This window comes from Lissotriton helveticus, chromosome 12 (assembly GCF_964261635.1).
Source record: "Lissotriton helveticus chromosome 12, aLisHel1.1, whole genome shotgun sequence".
NCBI lineage: Eukaryota > Metazoa > Chordata > Amphibia > Caudata > Salamandridae > Lissotriton > Lissotriton helveticus.
In genome coordinates this window covers 771810301-771831814 of record NC_136073.1, presented here as the reverse complement: position 1 = coordinate 771831814, position 21514 = coordinate 771810301, and the positions used below count along the sequence as shown (strand labels likewise).

Sequence of the window (21514 nt, the reverse complement as noted above, 5' to 3'; positions counted from 1 at the left end):
TGGATCCCCACTGAGTCATTACTGGAAGTTAGGAACCTTGGCTTAAGCAATTTGGATGATTTGAACATCAAAACAACACACAAAAATACATAAACAAGCATTCATCAAACAAATAGATAAATACACAAATTATGAAATATTTTATGTAATTCACAAGGATAAACAATCAAAATTTTCATTGTAATTGGATGGTTGGGGATTTTCTAAATTCAACAGAGGCCAATCATTGTCCATACTATATTCTGTTTGATGCATTTGCACTGCTCCCGCAAATTAATCTGAGGGCACCAACATCACTTTGCGCCTCCAATTGGAAAATCCTTCCCATTTACTTAACATTTAAAAAATTACAATTTGACCTTTTGCTTCTTACTTTACATATACTTTATTAGTTTGTTAAAATCGGGTTTTCTAAGCAGTTGCAGGCCTCTTGAGTAGCCGTGTGACCCCCAGGGCTCCCCAGACCACAGGTTAAGAACTACGGGTTTAGAGTATCCTAACACTGAAGCTGCTATATGCTGCCATGTTTGTGCTACCTAAAGGCCTTGAGCAAAATTGTAAACTGTTTTCCATGCATAATACCGAAAGATCTTGTGGAATGTTTGTATTTTACATGTACCAAGCGTGGTAGGAGGTCGATGTAAACACTGTAACTCATGTACAAAAGCAGACAATATAGTACATCATTATATTGCATGTTCAGTTTCTAGTGCCAAGAGGTGAAATTGGCTCACCCACAGCAGGCAGCCTCTTCACACATCCAGTTTTACAGTTCCCCAAAATTTTTTTGTTTGCACGCAAAAAAACACAACAGTAAACATTAGAACCGCAGGTAAAAATGCAAAACAAGCAAAAGCCAATAATTTGGATTTTTGCACGACTACACATGGGTAAAATAAATCCGCCCAGCCCTATCAACATAACCCCGCTAATGCGTCAGGAACTTCGGAGGTGACTGCGTCATGCATTTGCACATTGAGGAAAATTTGAAGTAACATATTTTCTTTATCCTTCCCAGTTCTCTTCGATGCTGATGTCAGTCAATGCACTCCTCCCCTCGTGTCTGGGATCCTCCTCTTGCTGCTGACTTTGTCAGTTACCTTCTACAGGTTTTACCAAACTTCAGATAAAGGTAATGGACCCCACCCTCACCAGCACCACTGCAGCAAACAGCGATTGTTAACCCCAATGATGGTACCTACTTACCACTTTTCTATGTATATCATCACAATCCATACACAGCCTTGAGACAAATTGGCCCTACATATTTAACTTCCTATGTTTAGTCTTCTCTAGCTTCTTTAAGCTAGATTTGAATTTGACAAGTATATTGAAAAAAAAATACAGCAGTCCCATGTAGCGTAAATTTGTAGTCTCTTTATCCCAAAATACCTCTTTGCTGTATTTAAAACATTCACATTTTGTTTGGGGATTTTTAGATAGTAGTGAAATCTTAGTGGACTCTCTTTAGTTCTTATTATGAATGCCCTGGGAATACTCCAATTAATTCCTCTCTCCGGAGTTACCAATACCAGGGCTAACAGTAAACATGAAGGGTGCAGGTATTACAACATTGCAAAGCTGGGTTACCAGGTAAATCAGACCCAGAATTGCCAGTTCCCACTGTAAATCCTCACCTTGCACCAGAGTTTCATCCAGAAATTTTGGCTATTTTCAGTAGTCAAAATCTCGGGGTGAATTAAAACAGATCTGCAGTGTTCTCTCACATCTCATCCTTTTGCAGGTGTAAATAACAGCTGTTACTCGTCCCATCAGAATAAAAATGGACCTAGTAATGAGGCCCTTTCCGGGTATTGAGGCCTTTTACTTAAAAATAATAGCACAGGCCTTACTGGTGTCCCGGCTTGACTAATGCAACGTGCTCTACTTAGCGATTTCTAAAGGCAGACTGGCAATGCTTCAAAGAGTACAAAATGCAGCAGCCCGGATGCCATTAAGATTTCTGAAATGGATCACCATTAACTCCGGTCTGGCTGAACTTCACTGGCTTCCTATTAAACACAGAATCTCATTTAAAGCTCTGTGTTTTACGCACAGGATAATGAATCAGAGGGGTCCTAGCTATCTTTTCCCCTTGATCAATGCTTACACCCCTTCCAGAGTACTTAGATCTGGGGAAGCAGCTCTGGCAGTGATTCCCAGAGTGAGTCGTCCTTTGGTGTCTGTGCAGCCAAGCTTTGGAACTCAATGCCACTCAACCTAAGACTTCAACCTTCTGAGGCAAGTTTCCATAAAGTCCTAAAGACCTTGCCCTTTAGAGACAGAGTTAGAAGGAGCATTGGGCCTACCTGCTTCTGACTATATCTGACTCTGATACGTGGCTACTGCTTATAACGGGGACACTCCGTCGGAGTAACCAGGTGCTCTATAAATTCTAAATTCATTAAATTCATTCATTCATTTTACTGCAAAAGGCTTATGCCAAGCACATAGGACCATAGACTTTATCCTGTGTTCAGTGAAAAAACAAGTACTAAAAATGGTCTAATTTGCTGCCTCCTCACCTTGTGTTTCTCCAACCTTTATAATTTAGGGACCTATTACGATGTCCGTCAGACGAGCGTTCGACCAACATCTTAAAGGAAACGGGACCGCCCAACAAGGAGTTGGTGGTCCCTCTTCCATTATTACGATGCAACCGCCTTAACGGCGGTCGGAAAGTGTATCTTTTCTATTGCAGTTTGTGCTACGGGCTTTCGAAATTGGCATCACCCAGACGGTGGTGCATGAGCAGGCACTGCTGCCATTTCGGGGTTATCTGTCCGGCCGACGCCCCGATGGGATCTCCGATCCTGTTAGAGGCAGCAATCGTTCCCCCAGGCTGCAGCGGACTGACCGACTGCATTGTAATGCGGAGGTCAGATCGCTTAGTCCGATTGTCGGATGGACCGCCACCGACAGCCTGTTGGTGGTGATCCGCCTGACATCGAAATGGGCCCTTAATTGTTTACGGCCTCTGTCAAGTATAATGATTGGTGAAAGTACTGTGACTACAAAAATATTGTGGACAAAAATATTGGAGGCAAGTATACCGTTTAAAATCTTTTTTTTTACAATAATATCAAATTTTAAAAGATTGTTGTCAGTAATATCATTTTTATGATGGTATTTTATTGCATTTTGTTATTCTTTTAATTTATTAGTTATTTTTATGTGAATGTTATTTTAATTATTTTGAATATATTGTCTTAATGTATAATAATTCTTTGATTTCTTGGGTTTATTAGTGGATTGAGTGGATAATTTTAAATTTTCTATTACTTAATGTTAATTGATTAATATGTTCATTGTTTATTTGTAATCATTCATTTGTTTACATGTTTAATGCATAATTTAATCATATAATACATTTTACTTTCAGGTAATGGGTTTGTGGGTGGATTTAGTGGGAAGTCTTGCAAAAACAACATAGTTAAATTGATGTTAAATGAAAATTCCCTTTTAAATAATATTGCTATAAAAGTATATGTTCATATGCTTTTAGTCAATTATTTTATTATTTTTAAGGGTTGTGGGATGTATTAAGGTTTGTGTATGTAGTGTTATTATAAGTATATAGAAATGTCTGTCACATTTTAATATCTGACATTTGTATTTATTTCTTTTTATGATTTCTAATTTTGAAAATATGTTTTATTTTAGAATGTGGGGTTTATTTGAGCTTTAGGTTGATAGTCTTTTAGTTAAAAATAACTTTAAATTGATATGAAAGGCTTAATCTACTAATTATGTAAATTTTAAATGAAAAATGTATTTATGTAGCATGTTTATATTTTTAACTTATTGAATTATATTATATTTTAATTTAATTTAATTGAATTTTTTGAATATTTGGTACATTTGTGGAAAATATTGTTAAAGTATTTCATTATTATAAATAAATATAAATTCTAATTATATCATATATTATTACATTGGAATTCATACAAATTGAAATATATAAAATTGTGTATTTGTATTTTCTTTTTACATTATCATATGAGGCTTTATCAGTTTTCTTTTACAAGTGTTTGTTTGGGACATTTGAGGGATGTTGTTCATTTAAAAATGATGTATATAATAATATTGGAAAATATTGTTTAAATGTAAATGTTCGTTTTTATTTAAACTTATGAAATAATTTTTAACATATGCCATTATTATTTGGGTATGGTGAGTTTTACACCACAATGTGTGCACTGTCCCCAATGTTTGCTAGACTTGTGTTAGAGTAGTAAATCTATCCCCCTCCTTACCATAGAAGAATGCACTTTCCTCAAAGTTTATTGGACTAGAGTTAGAATAGTAAATATGAAAGTCTCCCATACATATATTTACCCCAATGTTTGTTAAACTAAAGTACTATATTTGAAGGCCTCCAACATTTGAACTTTCCCCAATATTTGTCAGATTGGAGATATAGTATCAAGTCTATTCTCCCACACCAATGTATCCACTTTCCCCAATGTTTGCTAGACTTGAGTTAGAATAGTAAATTTGAGCTCTCCCCGCCCACATGTATACATTTTCCCAAATGTATGATAGACTTAAGCTAGAGCAGTAAATCTGACCTGCCAAATGTCACACTTTTCCCAGTGCTTGTTTGACTGGAGGTAGAATAGATAATTTGCGCACCTGCAGGTATAAACTTTCTCAAATGTTTCTTAGTCTGGAGTTAGAATACTAAACTCGACCCCACCAATGTATGCACTTTCTCCAATATTATTCTGATTAGAGTTGCATTAGTAAATGTTTCCCACCTAAATTGATCCAAAAGTATGTGCCTGCTCCATGTTTGTTAGATGTGCTTTTATAGTAAAACTGACGATCACCCATGCCCGATGTATGCACTGTCACCAATGTTTATTAGACTGAAATTAGAACACTAAATCTGTCCACTGCCACCACACAATGCATGCATTTTATGCAATTTCCCCAGAGTATGTGGGATTCCAGTTAGAATAATGTATTAGAGTTATTTTATGTGTTTATTTTATGATCTGGTATTGGAATGGGGTCAATACATGTTATTTAATCTTGGAGTTTTAAAAGATATTTTGAGCATATTTAATTGAAAGCACATATCTTTAAAATTATTTTATATATTTCAATTCTTTTTCCATTGTGTTTTGTTTTTGAATAATTTTCTATGTTTTGTTTTTAGTTTAATAAAATATATATTGTGTGTTAAATATTTTCAATTATTCCAAAAGGTTTAATAAATATAAAATATGTTCCAGATTATAAAATTACATATATTAATAATTATATTGATTTATATTGCAGTTTGTTCATTAATATACATTGATAATATGAATATTTTTATTTCAGAATTATTTTGAACTGTTTAATACATGTATTGTAATTTATAAGTTCATTTTGTACTCCTTTATAAAAAACTGTTTAATGTTGCATGCATTTATATGGCTATTTTAAAGTTAATACATTAACGTTATTATTGCTGTAATAATCACTAAACTCATGAGTTATTATAGAAGACACAGCCCACCTGGGTCTTATTATTATCTTTATTATTACCATTGTCAATTTCAGCTCACCTGAAGTACACAAGGAGGAAACAGTACTTTATTAATCAATCCAAGCCGGGTGTAAATAAGAGTGAAATTATGCATAGCATACAGTAATTTTATGCAGCAATTTTAACTGTATTATGTACTTTACTATGATGGGATTTTATGCAGCAGGAAAGAGTGTTCTGCCTGGAATTAAACAATGCAACACTATGAGAAAAATGAGTAATTATATACATATGTTTGAGTATTCCAAACGGTATGTACTTAAATTACATGCACTTTATTTCATGGAGAGTTTCAACGAACTTGATATGTATAGTAATTAACTGTCTCAACAGTGGCAACATGAAACCAGCACTGTTAAATAGAATGATTCTATCAGTTTTATATATAATTATTTTTGTACAAGCGTTATATATTTCAACACATGTTGATAAATAATAATGAATGTATAAAACAAGCTATTCAAGTGCTGTGTGTTACCACCCGAAATTGTTTGTTATTAGGTGGTAAAAACCAGCTAGGAGTTTGAGTCTCCTTTCACTTTTTAACATAAGTTACATGGTCTATGTTTAAATGCAGAAGTGAATGTTGCCTCGTTATCAGTAAACAAGACTGGTTACAGCCAAAACTTATTCGATGTAGAACGCAAATAAAAGAATATATATGCTCCCACACGGTGTCGTCATCCCCCTGGGCACATACTCTCAAAGTAGTTTGAATTGCTTTATTGGACAAAATCCATCACCTAAACGTGTAGTAGGGGCTGGATTTCGTCCAATGAAGCAATTCAAACCACTGTGCATGCACATACATTCTCTTGGTTGGAGACTTGTGGATTTACAAAGCCGGGGGCTGCATCCAACCCCACACGCCACTCCTGCAGCTACCGCTCTGCATCTGCTACATCACGGACAGATGTGCCAAATATTTACGGCAGAAACGCATAGGCCATCTCACACTGTTATGATGCACCTGGTGTAATGAATTTCATGTAAAAATAAACCGGTTTTGAATATAGAGTTAGACTTGCCCTGTTCTGTTTCCTGAGCTGAGTGAAATTGACACTGTGAAAGGCTTTGGAGGCCTTGGCTAATCAACAAAAGGCTCATTATGAATATATATATATATATATATATATATATATATATATATATATATATATATATATTCACTGAAAAAACTATAGGTTTCACACCAGTTATAGTCAGCTGGAAATTTTAGTCGCATAAAACCATTGAAATTCCCACGTTATAGTTAGTTGGACTCACTATAACTTGTGCGTGCAATGCACTGCTGATGACGTCACGTATTACATCACTCATGACATGGTCAGTGACATCACTCATGACATCACTGATGACACCATCCAGTGAATGTGTGTCTTTTAAAAAATAAATATGTGTTATATATGTATATGTAAAAGTTGACGGAAGAATGCAATGGGTGCAATGTGGTCTTGTAACAGGATCGCTCTCCAGCGGGTGCCGGCGTTGGGCCAGACCAATGGCCAAAAAACAGTTTTTGGTACAAAGGACGCTGCACACAGCAACTTCAGTTCACATATTTATTTCAGTGCCCAGTCTAACACCAACGCGTTTCAGCCTGACGGCCTTGCTCAATAAATCTGTGAACTGAAGTTGCTGTGTGCGGCGTCCTTTGTGCCAAACAAAAAGGAAAAAAAAAAAAAGAAATATATATTTATGTATATATATATATATATATATATATATATTCCCACGTTATAGTTAGTTGGACTCACTATAACTTGCACGTCTGCAATGCACTGCTGATGACGTCACATATTACATCACTCATGACAGTGTTTTAAAAAAAAAATGATTGGTTAACTGGTTTATTAAGTGTATCTTAGTGAATACATATATTAGTGAGTAATGTTTAAATATTTAAATATATGCATGAGTGATGTAATATGTGATGTCATCAGCAGTTCATTGCAGACGTGCAAGTTATAGTGAGTCCAACTAACTATAACGTGGGAATTTCAATGGTTTTATGCGAGTAACATTTCCAGCTAACTATAACTGGTGTGAAACCTATGGTTTTTTCAGTGAATTTCAAAGGTTTTTTAAATGCTAATTCCTAACTATAACTGGTGTGTAACCTATGTTTTTTTCAGTGAATATATATATATATAAAATTTCTATGGCAAAATGAAACCCCTCATTTTGTTCCTTTTCAAATTAAATGTATTAAGTGTTACCACTTTATTCCACTCAAGATGACTTCAGGTGTGCCATACTTTTGTCATAAGTAAGACTGTTAGCGTTCTAGTTCTTCTTTAGAACACTCTGGGACATTCAGTCATTGGGCTATAGTTGGGCTACATCTGGCTGATATTTGGGCTACATTTGGGCTCTTTTGTGTCTGGTGGCCATCTTGGGAGACTGCATATCAGAATTTTTTTAATGAAATATAAGAGGATTTGAGAAGTCACTCAAAATGTGCCCTAATTTTTCTTTCTTCAGCACTAATCATGATTTCTATGGCAAAATGAACCCCCTCATTTTGTTCCTTTGCAAATTAAATGTTTTAAGTGTTAACACTTTATTCCAATCAAGATGACTTCAGGTGTGCCATACTTTTGTCATAAGTAAGACTGTTAGCGCTCTAGTTGTTCTTTAGAACACTCTGGGACATTCTGTCATTGGGCTATAGTTGGGCTACATCTGGCTGATATTTGGGCTACATTTGTTTTTTTTGTCTCTGGTGGCCATCTTTGGGCTACATTGGGCTACATTGGGCTACATTGGGCTACATTTGGGCTCTAACATATATATAGCCCAATGTAGCCCAATATATATTTTTTCAAAGTTAATTTTCGTAAAAGCCACTTTAGCATATATCTTGAGACATAGCAAAGGCACATCGGGGTACCAGTCCCTACAATTTTGCCAAGTTTGGTGGAAATCCATTCAGCCGTTCGGGCTAAAAGTGAGTCTAACCGCCCTATGGAAATTAACATGGGGAAAACACGTTTTGGGACCCCCCTTTTATCTCGGCCCCCTCTTGACGGATCCCCCTGAAACTTTCAGGGAAGGAGCGGAGCGCAGCGAGGCAAAGTTAAGGACAATTACAGGCAGATCCCTCATTCGGCGCCAAAGTTATTCCCAATAGAATGTTGCGGATTTCCTATGGAAAACGAACCTCGCCAGTAGGTAATATATATATATATATATATTACCTACTATATATATAAGGGAAGGTTGAAAGTGTCAACTACGGTGCATATTGATTTTGAAAAGGATGTAATGTTAAACTGAATTGTGATTTCTGGATGTTATATCTTGCCTGTCACCCTGTGTGTGTACATATATTAAGTATATACTGTGTATATATTCTATACCTTGAATCTTTTGAAATTATTTAGACTAATTCTGAATGGATTTCTGCGAATTATTGAATTGATCTGCTCCTTTTTCACAGCTTTCTTTTGTTTTCTTCTTCTTTCGGATTTTCTCTTCTTTTATTTATTTTTTCAATTCTATTCTCTTTTCTTCTTGTAAATATGTAATTGGTAGTATGTGAATGAGTCCCATAATAGACACAAATTTTGAGTATTGATTCTTTTACACCATTTGTTGTCAGCCCATACAGGGCACGACCGAGTATGCATTTTTTGATTTATTGTGTGCGCCAACTATTGATGGTAGTTGCCCATCTATGGGCTGTATTGATTTAGAACATGAATTATGTTGCACTTATTTTTGATGCTGCATGATTATCTTGTTTGCCTTATTTATGACATTCTAAGATGGCGCTCAAATTGGGAAGGCAATGGAAAGGAGCCATTGTCCTTTGTTGATTTTGGTGATACAAGTGTGTGTTTAAATACGTGTCTAAACGGTGTTTCGGTAAACATAGAGAAAGGTTTATACCGAAACGCGTCTGTTTGCTGTGTTTGTTTGTTGTCAATAAAAGACTCGAACGACCCCCGGGAGTGCTTTTTTCCTGAAGGATGCAAATCCGAGGCGAAGGTAAGTGAAGCGACAATTGATTTGCGGGAGCACCCCCGCATTGAAAGCACCCACCTGTGAGTGCGGCGCTCTGGTGTTCTTGGAGCTGATATATATATATATATATATATATGTATATATATATATATATATATATATATATATAAAATATATATATATATATATATATATATATATATAAAAAACCTGGTGGTTGCCAGTAGGTAGTTATAGTTACGACCTAGTTTCCATGGGGAAAGCATTTTATGACTTGGATATAACTTTGGCATCATTTGACCAATCTTCATGAAATTTCCTCAAAAAAGTATCATGAAGGTTCTGTGTGTTGTGGAAAGTTCTGGGGTGATCCGAGCATTGAGGACCGAGAAATTGTGGCGTGAAATAAGGGTAATGTTAATTCCCATAGGACCCGTTAGCCACAGCTACAGCCTGAACTGCTGAACGGACTTACACCAAATTTGGGTAGTTTTTGAGAAATGTAAGTTAAAAAAAATATAGTGATATCTCTGGTTGTGAAGTCTTCGTGACAGAGGAGCTCGTGCAGGGAAATGCACTGCTCTGATTGGCTGCCAATACTTCAACCAGGAAGTGTTGGCAGCCATATTGGGACTCAGCTTCACTGAGTGCTCCCCCAAAAAGATAAAATAAAGAAAAGGGGGCAAGCTAGATATGCCCTGACCCCCAAGCCATGGTGTTAGGTTCCCCTTGGGACCCCACAGTGTCAAAAAAGCATTTTTTTTAAATTGCTACAAATACGTGATATTCGCGAATTTGCAGCAAAACAAAAAAGAAGCAAGCGCACTTGCTTTAAAAGAACACCCGGGTGGGCCAGGTCCTGAGAGCATATAATCTATATAGAAGGGGGGCGCAAGGGCCCCCTCTTATGGCTTATTAATGCGGGCAGGCCCACTGGACCCGCCTGCAGCCCTGGGGATCTCCACCTCCCCAAGGCTAATTGACACAATATGGGCGGCCTCGCTCACCCCCCTGCTCTGGGGACTACCACCTCCCCGGGCTAATTTTAATAGAATGGGGGGCCTCGCAGGCCCCCCTGCCCCAGGGACCACCACCTCCTTTGGGTACATGCATATTAAAAAAAAGAAAAGTGGGTGAGACCCTATGGCACTCCCTGTAGCCCCGGGACTGCCACCTCCCCAGGGCTGAAATAAATAAATATTAATGCGTTGGGGGGCTCAGGCCCCCACTCAACCCTGGTGACCACCATCTCCCTGGGGCACTAATACACTAATGAATGGGGTCTTTGCGGACCCGGGACCAGAACCTCCCAGGGGATATCTATATACAAGATGTGAGGCGGGCCATGCGGTTACCCTCCTGGAGCCCTACATGGCCCTGGGGACCACCACCCCCAGGGCCAGCTCCAGCAGTGTCCCAGGGTGCCTACCCCCAGGAAATTGCAGTTTGCTATGGGATGGCTGGAGCACTGCTCCCGCCATCCCATTGCAAACAGTGCGCTCCGCTTTGAGCAAGTGAGAGCATTATGCTCTTGCTTCCTCAAAACGGTGCACACTTTGCTTTTTACACCCATGGAGCTGCATGTTAGCATCCCCCTGGATGTAAAAAGCAATGCCGGCTCCGGCAGGAAGTAGTAGCCGGCATTAACCGCATGGGCCTTCAGGCTCCGCCGCGGTCCCCAACGAGATGGCCATGCCCGGGGATGGGGTCTCCGGGCCCAAGACTAGCCCGGGGGTGCACTCGGCACCCCTCCCTGTTAAGAAAAAAAATTGCCGAGCCCCGGGGGATTGGGTCCCCTGGGCTGAAATCGTCCTGGGGAGGGGGCCAAAATCTGCCAGAGAGGTGGGCCACACGCCCCCATCCTTTTTTTCAAAAAAATTAATTAATAAATAGTCAAGCCCAGGGGCATGTGGTCCCCGGGACTCAAAATGGTTTAGGGAAAGGGGCCAGGCAGCCTCCCTTCTTACAAATTAGCAAAAAAAAATCCACTAAATCGCTGAGGCCAAGTCTCCTTTCTCCACTGCTCTGCAAATGCGCCTTCTGGCGCGCTCCTGGGTGGAGGATGAAGTCCACTTGGCTGCTGATGTTCCTTAGGGGCCAGGAAGACTTCCTTTTACCTCCAGTTCGACCCACACAGTGTGAGTGCTGAGAGGTGGTCAGAGACCACTTGAGCTTTCTCCACCACTCTGCAAAAGTGCCTCTTGGTGCATTGCTGGTGTCGGGATGAGTTCCCCTTGCCTCCTGAGGGCCTCAGGACTAAAGTGGACACCAGGAGGTGTGTTTGCAGAGTGGTGGAGAAAGGGGTCATGGCCTCTGATTACCTCTCAGCAATCCACCCGTGTGGGTCTTATTGGATGTAACAGAAGGGCTAGTTAGCCCCCAAGGACCCTCAAGAGCCAAGGGGATTTCCTCCCCCAACTAGTCGTGCGCCAGGAGGCGCGTTTGCAGAGTGGCGTGGCCACCAAAACCTCTCAGCAAACCCCGTGGCAGGCACCTCAAGGTGGCTGCCACGGGGTGCAGGGATTAAGCAGTCTGTCACCAACTGGAGGCCACGCACATGAGGGGCCTCCTATGGACCCTCAAACATGCTTTGCTACAGGGTCGGAAAGGCCGGCATGGAAACCCTGCCAGAAACTGTGCATCGTAATTCCAAGGGCGGAAAGACCGCCCTTTGGGATTGTGGGTCAACCTCTGACTGGCCGACGGGCTCCTTGAGCCCATCAGAAGCCAGCCGGAATGACCAGCCGGTTTAGTTTCCAACTGCCAGCATTGTAATGCGGCGGTCGGAAATAAAACTAAGCTACGGCCCGGACAGGGTCGGACCATCGGTAGGAGCCTTTCCGGGCTGCATCGTAATCGGCCCCTAAATATGTTACTTTATTAAAATATAAATTAACTTAACTTTAAATTACAATAATGTGAATTACAATAAAATAAATATACTTACTCACACAATTTCGAACTTTTGGATTACAATATTTTGGAAGTCACTGTTTTAGCCCTTTAAATTAGATGTGTATAAAGTCGACATTTTGTTGTAATTATGAAAAATTTATTTTGGTAAAATGAAATTTTCATGGTCAACATTTTTACACACAGTCCATGGGGAACTGCTTCATTTTATATTCAATTTCAGTTTGATGTACAATAAAAAAATCTGGAAAAATGCAAGTTATAACAGACTGAATGTACAATAACTTGATGGTTAATGTTGCCACCAACATGCATATTTCATCAACATTGAAAACACATAATGTATCGCCGCATGACGCAGTAAAAGTAACCTGTTAGAAGCAACATTTTTTTTCTATTTCAGGAACCTGTCAGAGCCAGTCTGTGGCAACTGGGGCACAAACAGAAAGCACACAGGTAAATGTGCCCAGTAAATATGACTTCCACAAGGTTTCTTTTTTTAAACTCGTACAAAGTGGTGGAAGTGGGTTTGGAACTCAGAAATAGAATTACATGATATTAATGGTCAATAAGCTCAATATCCACTCAGAAAGATATCTTATAACTAGTATTGTCAAAGTCAATATTTATGGTTTTTCTTTTACTCATTCACCTAGAAGCACACAATATAATAACACACATGCACACAAACACATTTACAGATTACGTTTTTATAGGGTCCAAGCAAACACATCTACAGATTATGTTTTTATAGGGTCCAAGAGACATACATGCATCCAAGTGCAAAGTTTAACAAGCATAGAGGTGTCAATGCACATATACCAAGAGTCCTACATAATGGTGTGCAAAAGGAGGCTCTGGTGAGTAAAGTCAGTGAGGCCCATCCAACAGGTAGTCAATGGTCCCACCTGCCAAAATATGATCTGACCGCTGTGTAGGTGGTCTGAAACATGCCTTTTGCCATTGAGGCTTGTGCTGCAGCCCAGAAACGGTCCGCAGCACAAGCCCCAAAGGCAAAAGGCATGTTTACAAACATCCCTGCACCATGTGGCAGGCACCACATGGTACCTGGCCCACGGGGCCTGGATGTTTGGGGGCACCACAGGCCCATGAGGGGTGGGTGCCTTGCTAGTGGCCCCCAAAGTCCTTTTACAACAGTCTTTCTATGGTAGTCAAACCACCATTGAAAATCTATGGGAAAGGGAAATTGTAACCCCTACGGCGGTGCCTCTGTTGTAGGGACTTTGATTCGACCATCAGTCCGATGGTCTCCTTGAGCCCATACGAAGCATCAGTCAGTCCCTTCGACTGATACGGTCCGTCCGACGACATCATAATGCGGCAGTCGAACCGCTCAGCTGGATGTCAATGGGACGGCCTCTGACGACCTGTCGGCGGTGGTCCCACCGACATCCTAATCAGGCCTTATGATTGGACAAGCTACTCACGAATTATATAGAAGAAAATGTTTCTAATATACTTGAGGGATTTTGGAGGGGCAGCAAGCTAGGATGTATGACGTTACAACGCATACTTTTACAACGCATACCTTTACAACGCATTTTTTACAACGCAACATCCATTACAACGCATGCCATTACAACGAATTTTTAAAAACTACCATTACAACGCATTCCATTACAACGCATACTACCTTTACAATGCATACCATTACAACACATAACATTACATTGCATGTATGGTAAGTATTGGATAGTGTAGGGGTAAAAATTACTATTCTAACTCCAGGGGGGTGCACCAGTAGGGTAAGTGTTGGATAGTGTAGGGGTAAAAATTACTATTCTAACTCCAGGGGGGTGCAACAGTAGGGTAAGTGTTGGAAAGTGTAGTGGTAAAAATTACTATTCTAACTCCAGGGGTTGCAACAGTAGGGTAAGTGTTAGATAGTGTAAGGGTATTATGCGTTGTAATGTTATGCGTTGTAATGGTACATCGCATGCCATTACAACGCAACCATTACAACGCATACCACTACAACGCATGTCATTACAACGCGTAATGACATGCGTTGTAGTGGTATGCGTTGTAGTGTCATGCGTTGTAAAAGTTTTGTTGTAATGGCAGTGCGTTGTAAAAGTTGCGGTGTAAAGGTTGTTTCCCGCAAGCTAATTCCATTTAGGTACCATATTTAAATCATCCTGCTGCCTAACAGTGGCAAAAATCTACACAGATAACACACAGGGGCACAAATGCAAAAGTAGATATTTTACATACATGCACACATGTGGAGATCAGGAGGCCCTTTTCTATGTTCAACCCTTGCAGTCAGGGCTGGATATTTGTACAGCAGCCTTTCACATGCTGGGATTTTTAAACTTATATTTTCAATGGTAAAAAGCAAAACTGTAAGTCACAGAACGTAAGGTCCTGGTACCTAAAAGTCACAAATGCCTGACCTTGTCACACACAGCATAGGCTTCTTGCAGCTATGCAATGGACAGATGCACAAAATGCTGAAAACTGAACTTGCTTCTGGTTTGCTGCTTTAAAGTGTTTTCTTCTTTCTTTTATTAATCTACCATATTCTAAACAAAATAAGGTGTGCTTTAAGTAATTCTTTTCATTCTCAGAAGGATTGCGTATAGCCACTATTCACATTTCAATCCAGACTGAAAGTTTCCCAAGAAAGAAAAATGGGTAAAGGCACTTGCTCTCCTTCGTTATTATTAGGGTACTGCACCGCATGATTCTGATGATTCACATGAAGACTGTTTTCTAACAGGTCACCACGTAACATGGTGAAAGACTATACTCAAGCCTGGATTCTGATGCAAATCTTTTTTAATGGAATTTAACTCAGATGAAAGCACCGAAAGGAACACTCCCCTTTTTGAGAGGGCCAACAAACATGACAGTCGGTCCCCATGAAGTTGAGTGATTTTGGCACTGAACTGAGGGCATCATACTTGCTTCAGGTTGTTTCCCAGTTGTGTGTCAAAGGTTCAAGTCTTTAAGTCACAAGAAATCTGGCCTTTCTCTAACCCATGCTCTAGAGTCTGCCTTGCATAATGCTAACTTAGGAATCCCACAGGCGAGGTGTTCTACCGCACTATCGGGCAGATTTACGAGCCCTGTGCACCTCATTGGCACCACGTTGTAAAGCCCTGCGCCCCATGAAACCTGCACCAGGTTTTATGTGGGCGTTCCGCCGGCGCAGGTAGGGGGGAGCGGGCGTTCCGTCACAGGAATGCCTCTGAAAAGTGCCTGAGTGAAATCTAAAAGATTTCAGTCACTTTTCCGACGCCGCTGCGTCAAAACCTTGCGCCTGCTTGAAACAGGCATAAGGCGTGACGCACCATGTTGAGTATAGACCAGGTTGGAACAGTGCTGGAGTTGCATTGCGCCCGCAACACAACTCCAGCACTGCGCCAACCTTACGATGGCAGATGCAACACGCATCTGTTTATCCTTGCGCCATGATGCTCCGCATTGTAAATGCGGCGCATCTGTGGTGGCGCAAGGGTAAACTTGCGTCATGCATGTTTCCTGGCGCATCCCTGTTGATTTGCAGGGATGCGCCAGGAAACGTAAATCTGCCCCTATGTGTCTGAGTGGCTTTCTACTCAGCTTGCTGCCTGGGTGAGCGAAATACACATCCATGAGGCGAGCGGGTCCTTCAATACGTAGGAGAGGGAACAAGAAGGCACTCCGTGCAAGTTATGTTATGTTAAAATTACTTATAGAGCGCACTTACACCAGACGGTTTCATGGCGCTAGGAGCGGAGGGACGACGGCAGGAAGAAACAAAACAATGAAGGGTTTTTAGTCTACCTGCTTAATCTCCAGTCTGGTTGACAGTGGTGGCTAGTGACATCTAAAAGTGGTCGAGCAAATCAGCAGCAGGTCGCGAATCTCACAGCTAAAGCATACATGCCATGGAGACTGTGACGTCGGTTTCAAGACCACTGTCTGTTTGGAGTCTTCGGAGAAGGGACTGTTGACCTCTGCTCCTGAGTGTATCACATCTTCCCCTGTAAAAACACATGGTTTCTCACTTCTCTTCTCAGGCACACACCCAGAGGCACTCTTATCTCTGGCTGTTCCCGCTGTTGATGCCAGGCCAGCTGCAGTCAAGTGAAGAGCTTTTTCATTTACTCACCCACCCTGTTAAAGATCAGCTGCCATGCAGTGATTCCAAAATGTTGGCTGGGAGGCAACTTCGTTAAAAAGACCAATGGAACCACAATGCATCCTCTAATTGTGATATGTGCCTTGTTACACCTTTACCTTTCTCCGTATTCTGTCCCACGTGTACATGTCACGCGCACCACTGAAAGTATCAGCATGCAACAACGACATGTATAACACAACAGGGCACAGTCAAGAGTACGTTTTTTTAGTAAAATAAACGAAACACTACACTACAGTTTCCCATACACTGCCAGTAAATGGAACTCGAACGCTTAGCGCAGTGCTTCATTGTAATTTGAAGACAGAGCCAATGAACCTAACCACTCCTGGAGCAGCTGTCATGCATTTTTCAAAAGACACACAATTGATGGACGGAATGCAGAACAAATCAAAACATTCACCCCCAGTCAAGAGATCTGGGTTCAATCCATCATTCTTTTGCTCACCGTGCCACCCCAGTTTAGACCTCGCCATATGCAAATCAGTCTTGACCCTGTGCCTCATGGGAATAGTCGAGCCGAACTGCAAAGCCAGGTCCTCCTTTGACTGGAAACAAGCATCCTAGGACCGGTTTCAGGGTTTCACCCCTCATCAGCAAGGATAGTTTGAATCCAGTGGCATAGTGAGCTCGGGACCCATGTCTGGGCATTCCCGGCGCATTAGGGCGAGGAAGCAAAAGACACACAATTGATGGATGGAATGCAGAACAAATCAAAACATTCACCCCCATCAAGAGATCTGGGTTAAATCCATCATTCTTTTGCTCAGCATGCCACCCCAGTTGAGATCTGGCCATATGTAAATCAGTCTTGACCCTGTGCCTCATGGGAACAGTCCAGCCCAAATTGTCAAGCCAGGTCCTCCCTGAACTAGAAACAAGCATCCTAGGGCCAGTTGTGTTGTTTCAACCCTCGTCAGCCAGGATAGCTTGAATCCAGTGGCACAGTGAACATTTTTCAGCATGAGAGTAGAGCAACGATTGGTCGGAGCAGTCCCCCCGGCTGTTATATAGCTCACACTTGCTGCAGTCTGAGTGTGTATGTCAGGATAGCCATGGCAAGACACCTGGCCAATCCGAAATGTGCACTTTAGGCAACAGTGACCAGTCTGCGAGTCGGAATGACCCACCCTGTCCTCATACGATCTGTCAACTCACAAAATGGGAAAGAGCCTGCACCCAGGAAATGTGTCAGCTTTGCGGCCAACACAGGGAAGACATAACTCATTTTTTATGCTTGTGCCCCAATCTCCTAGAAGACAGAAGAACCTTACTACGAAGGGGCTGGATCCCAAAGGATGTTAGATTTTGCAGGGGAACGGTGCTGGCCTGCTTTGACCCTGCGAACATTACCCTCAATTGTGCCGTGGTTAGGTTCATGGATTGTTTCACAAAAAAGTAAGGGGAGGCGAGACATGCACAAGTTGGTCGGCCAGGAACTTAGAGTCTCTGCCTCTCCGCGATTGCCGTCCCCGGCAACTGACTTACAGTCATGATTTAGACCCATTTCCAATGCATGGCACACGTAGCGGAGCCTATTCGGTTGGATTATCTTTTTTTTCTTTCTGTTTTTGAACATACCCGTAGTGCTTTAAGGACTGCTTCAAGTCGGGGGCTTTTTATGTCACAATGACTTTTGTTTCTAACTTTTCAATTTTTAATCTTCAACTGTTACATTGGTCTCTAGCGTCTTCTTCAGATCAGGCGTTCACGAAGTTTTAAAATTCCAATGGAAGTACTACTCAGTAGCGATATGTATCATCATGCAGTACTGCTAGGATTTTTAATTAATTTGTTTTAATTAATTATCACTGTTAATTATTCAGTGACGAATTTTTGCTATTGAATACTGTTGCAATGTTTTTTTTTTTATCACGCAATAAAGTTCTGTCCCCATACTCGAAGAAGTGCAGTTAAATGGTAATGACCATTTCAATTTGTCTTTGCTGCTGCACTCGCAGCAGGTGGGCCGATGCTCCTCCGCCCTAAAGGAGTAACTACCACTGCTGGTTGTAGGCAATGGCAAGAAAGCTACATGGAAATACTGGACGGGTTGCTCATCAAGTTCCACTGATGCCACAGCAGTATTGATGACCAGCATTAGAGTACAGTTCTATTTGTAAGGTTCCCTATTTCATAAACAGGTGAGGAAGGGACTGCAGAAGACTAGGAACAAAGGACAGGGCTATTTTATTAAAGTCATAAACACCACCAGCTTCTCATCCACAGATGTGTAAAGCAGACACTCGTAGTATACACACTGTAAACTACTAGCCACAACTGAAGAGGACACAGACTAAAGCAGCCTTGTGAAGGGTCAGGTTTCAAGGTGACCTCATATCCTGTGATATACTAAGATCTCTGGTCAGTAAGCCATTCTGAATGATGACATTTCCGGAATGGAGCTCCAACTAGAGATGAGACCAAGAAGGTGCACAAGGGGGGCGTGATGCTACTGGGGAATTGCGATGATCGACAGCGATGTGGTATTTTTACCATAATAGTGAATAAAGTACCCAAACTAGTACTTAATAAGGATCTCTTTCTCTTATTAAAGCGTTCTTTCTCCACAGTCTGGGAGGCGCTGAGTTTTCTCTTTTAGTAATAGATGTATATGCTTAAATATCAAACCTGCCAGCAAGTGTTTAAGACAGGTAAGTTAGCTGTAGTGTCTGTTGAGGGTTTACAGTACACTTTTAGGGTAATCACTCATTAAATGTAATGTTGTTTAAACGTACCTTTCTTGAATACATTACCTTTTTGTTTATATAAAAATAAAAATGATTGTGAATATCTGTTTACACAGGGTGACATCCTGTACGCAGACCTGGATTTTGATGCCAAGAATCCCAAGAAAAACAGACATCGAGGAAGGCTCAGTGGGAAGAAGAAATAATCAAGAAGGGTGAAGAGAAATCAAACATCTGCATTATAGAAATAATAAGACCACTGCCTTCTTGGAAGCCCCTTCCAATCTTGGTAGGGGGTATCTCTGGGGGGGATACCTCCTCATTCTTCCAAGTTTACTGTGTGCATTCCTAATAAAACCAAAGTGTGTTCCCTCGCTCATTTGATTCCTCCTGAAAGCAGACAGAAAATATCAATGGAATTATCGATCAAATGCTAAGTTAGATCTGGTCATTCCAAGTCCCACGTGCTTTCCTTGATTCCCTGCCAGGTGATCCAGGATGCCCGGTAATTGGAGGGCGATCCCGTCCATACCCCCTTGTCTAGTTAGCAAGCATCTCACATTTGCGCTTCTCACAACAAAATATACTAAGTTAATTACCGAAAGAAGGACTATCTCCTTATAGTGGTCTGAAAATAGCGATTACTTCTGTTTCTGTTTAATACGATTCTGTTGGCGAATATTGTGCTCAAATTTTAAAAGGACCAATATGTAACTTTTTCCTTGAAGATGGTCTTACTCATTTGCTTGAGAAATATGCTTCTTTTTTTATATGTTCCTTTGAAATAAACTTAGAGGTTGATATGTCGCTATAATTGGAATAAATTAATACATTTATACATAAACATGAAGTAAAGTCATGAATTTTGTTCAATCAGATACTTACAGTTTGCACTTTGCTCATGCAGGTCCGTCTAATATTTCACAGACCTGTATTTAATATAAGCTGTTCGAAAAACTTTCCTTTTAAAGCAAATTTTCATTTCCATCCTGCTAATACTGGGCTTGTTTTAGTCCAGAATTCCTGTCATGTCTTGGCATCTCAGTCCATTGGTGTTGGTCAGTGTCAAATGTTTCTGGTGGTCCTCCTAGACTGGCTGTCATTCTATGCTCCAAACAAGCCCACATTGCCGTTCTGATGAGGTGACTCCATGTAGCTAACAGCCTGATTTAGGAATGGGTTGTAAGGCCTGATCCTCTAATGGAAGGGGGTGCTAAAATGGCAGGAGAATCCACCGTCATAATTTCCTCCACAGGTAATATCACTTTTACAAGAGGGCAGAGTGAGTAACCACACGTCACTGGCTTCTTCTGTGATTCTGATGGTAACCATGGCTCATCTTTCCAAGGCCCGGATATTAGGTACCATTAAATTGGATGATGAGAGTGCCTGATATATAGAGCGCTTACAAACAGCAAAACTATAGAATGAACAGCTATATAAGACACAAGTTGTTACTGGGGAGGAAATTCCGAGAGCAGGTTCTCTTCTGGATTTGTCATTTTCTCCCCAAATCTCAGGTTTTCCCCAAATCACTTACATTTAAATTTCGCCCTAATTGTTGACCAAAGCTTCATTTTGGCCTTCGAGCAAAATTAAGATTTGACCAGAGTTCTATTCAACCAGCAAAATCGACGTAAAATATCAAATTGCTGATTGGTTCACAGCAACATGGTATCTTCGAGGTAAAATGAGAGCCCTCCATGGAGCCAGCGCACTGCTGGTGTGTCTAAAGCTCCACGGCTGCAACAGGGTCACAAAGTGCTATGCAAATGTGGCATTACAATTCCCTAAGAGATGACACCTTGTGAGTTGTTTGTTACTTGGTGGAAGCTGAGCACTGCTTTCAAGTGTAGGCATCTAACCAGGCTTGAGACTGTGCAGACTGGCATGACTTATTGTAGATTGACCACGTGGGCACCTGTTTTTTACAAATTATACCACAAAGACCGAGAAGAAAAAGTATATCAGTCAGTCAGTACCACTTTATTTCGGCAGATTACAGCCATGAAAGTACAAGATACAACATAATATTAATACAACAACTTCATCATAAGAATGGCAATTAAGGAATTACAAAGTTTGAGAAATTAAAAGAACAGAATTAAAAACACTAGGGAATATTAAAATTACAGTTGTCAGAAAAAGTATATAAGTCAAACCGCAACGGCCAAAGAAAAGTGAGGTAGAAGCAAAGATTTACTAAATCACGTAAACACAGAAGGAGCTGTACAAACCTGTATGTACAAAGAC

At 40.8% G+C, this 21514-nt stretch overlaps 1 long non-coding RNA gene across 1 annotated transcript; it reads left to right on the top strand.

Moving 5' to 3' along the window:
- The first annotated feature begins 1018 nt into the window (after positions 1-1018).
- LOC144798921 (uncharacterized) lies at positions 1019-20105 on the top strand. The gene is made up of 3 exons (XR_013603697.1): positions 1019-1132; positions 12825-12877; positions 19378-20105. It is a non-coding gene; the product is annotated as an uncharacterized LOC144798921 (long non-coding RNA).
- The last annotated feature ends 1409 nt before the right edge of the window (positions 20106-21514 follow it).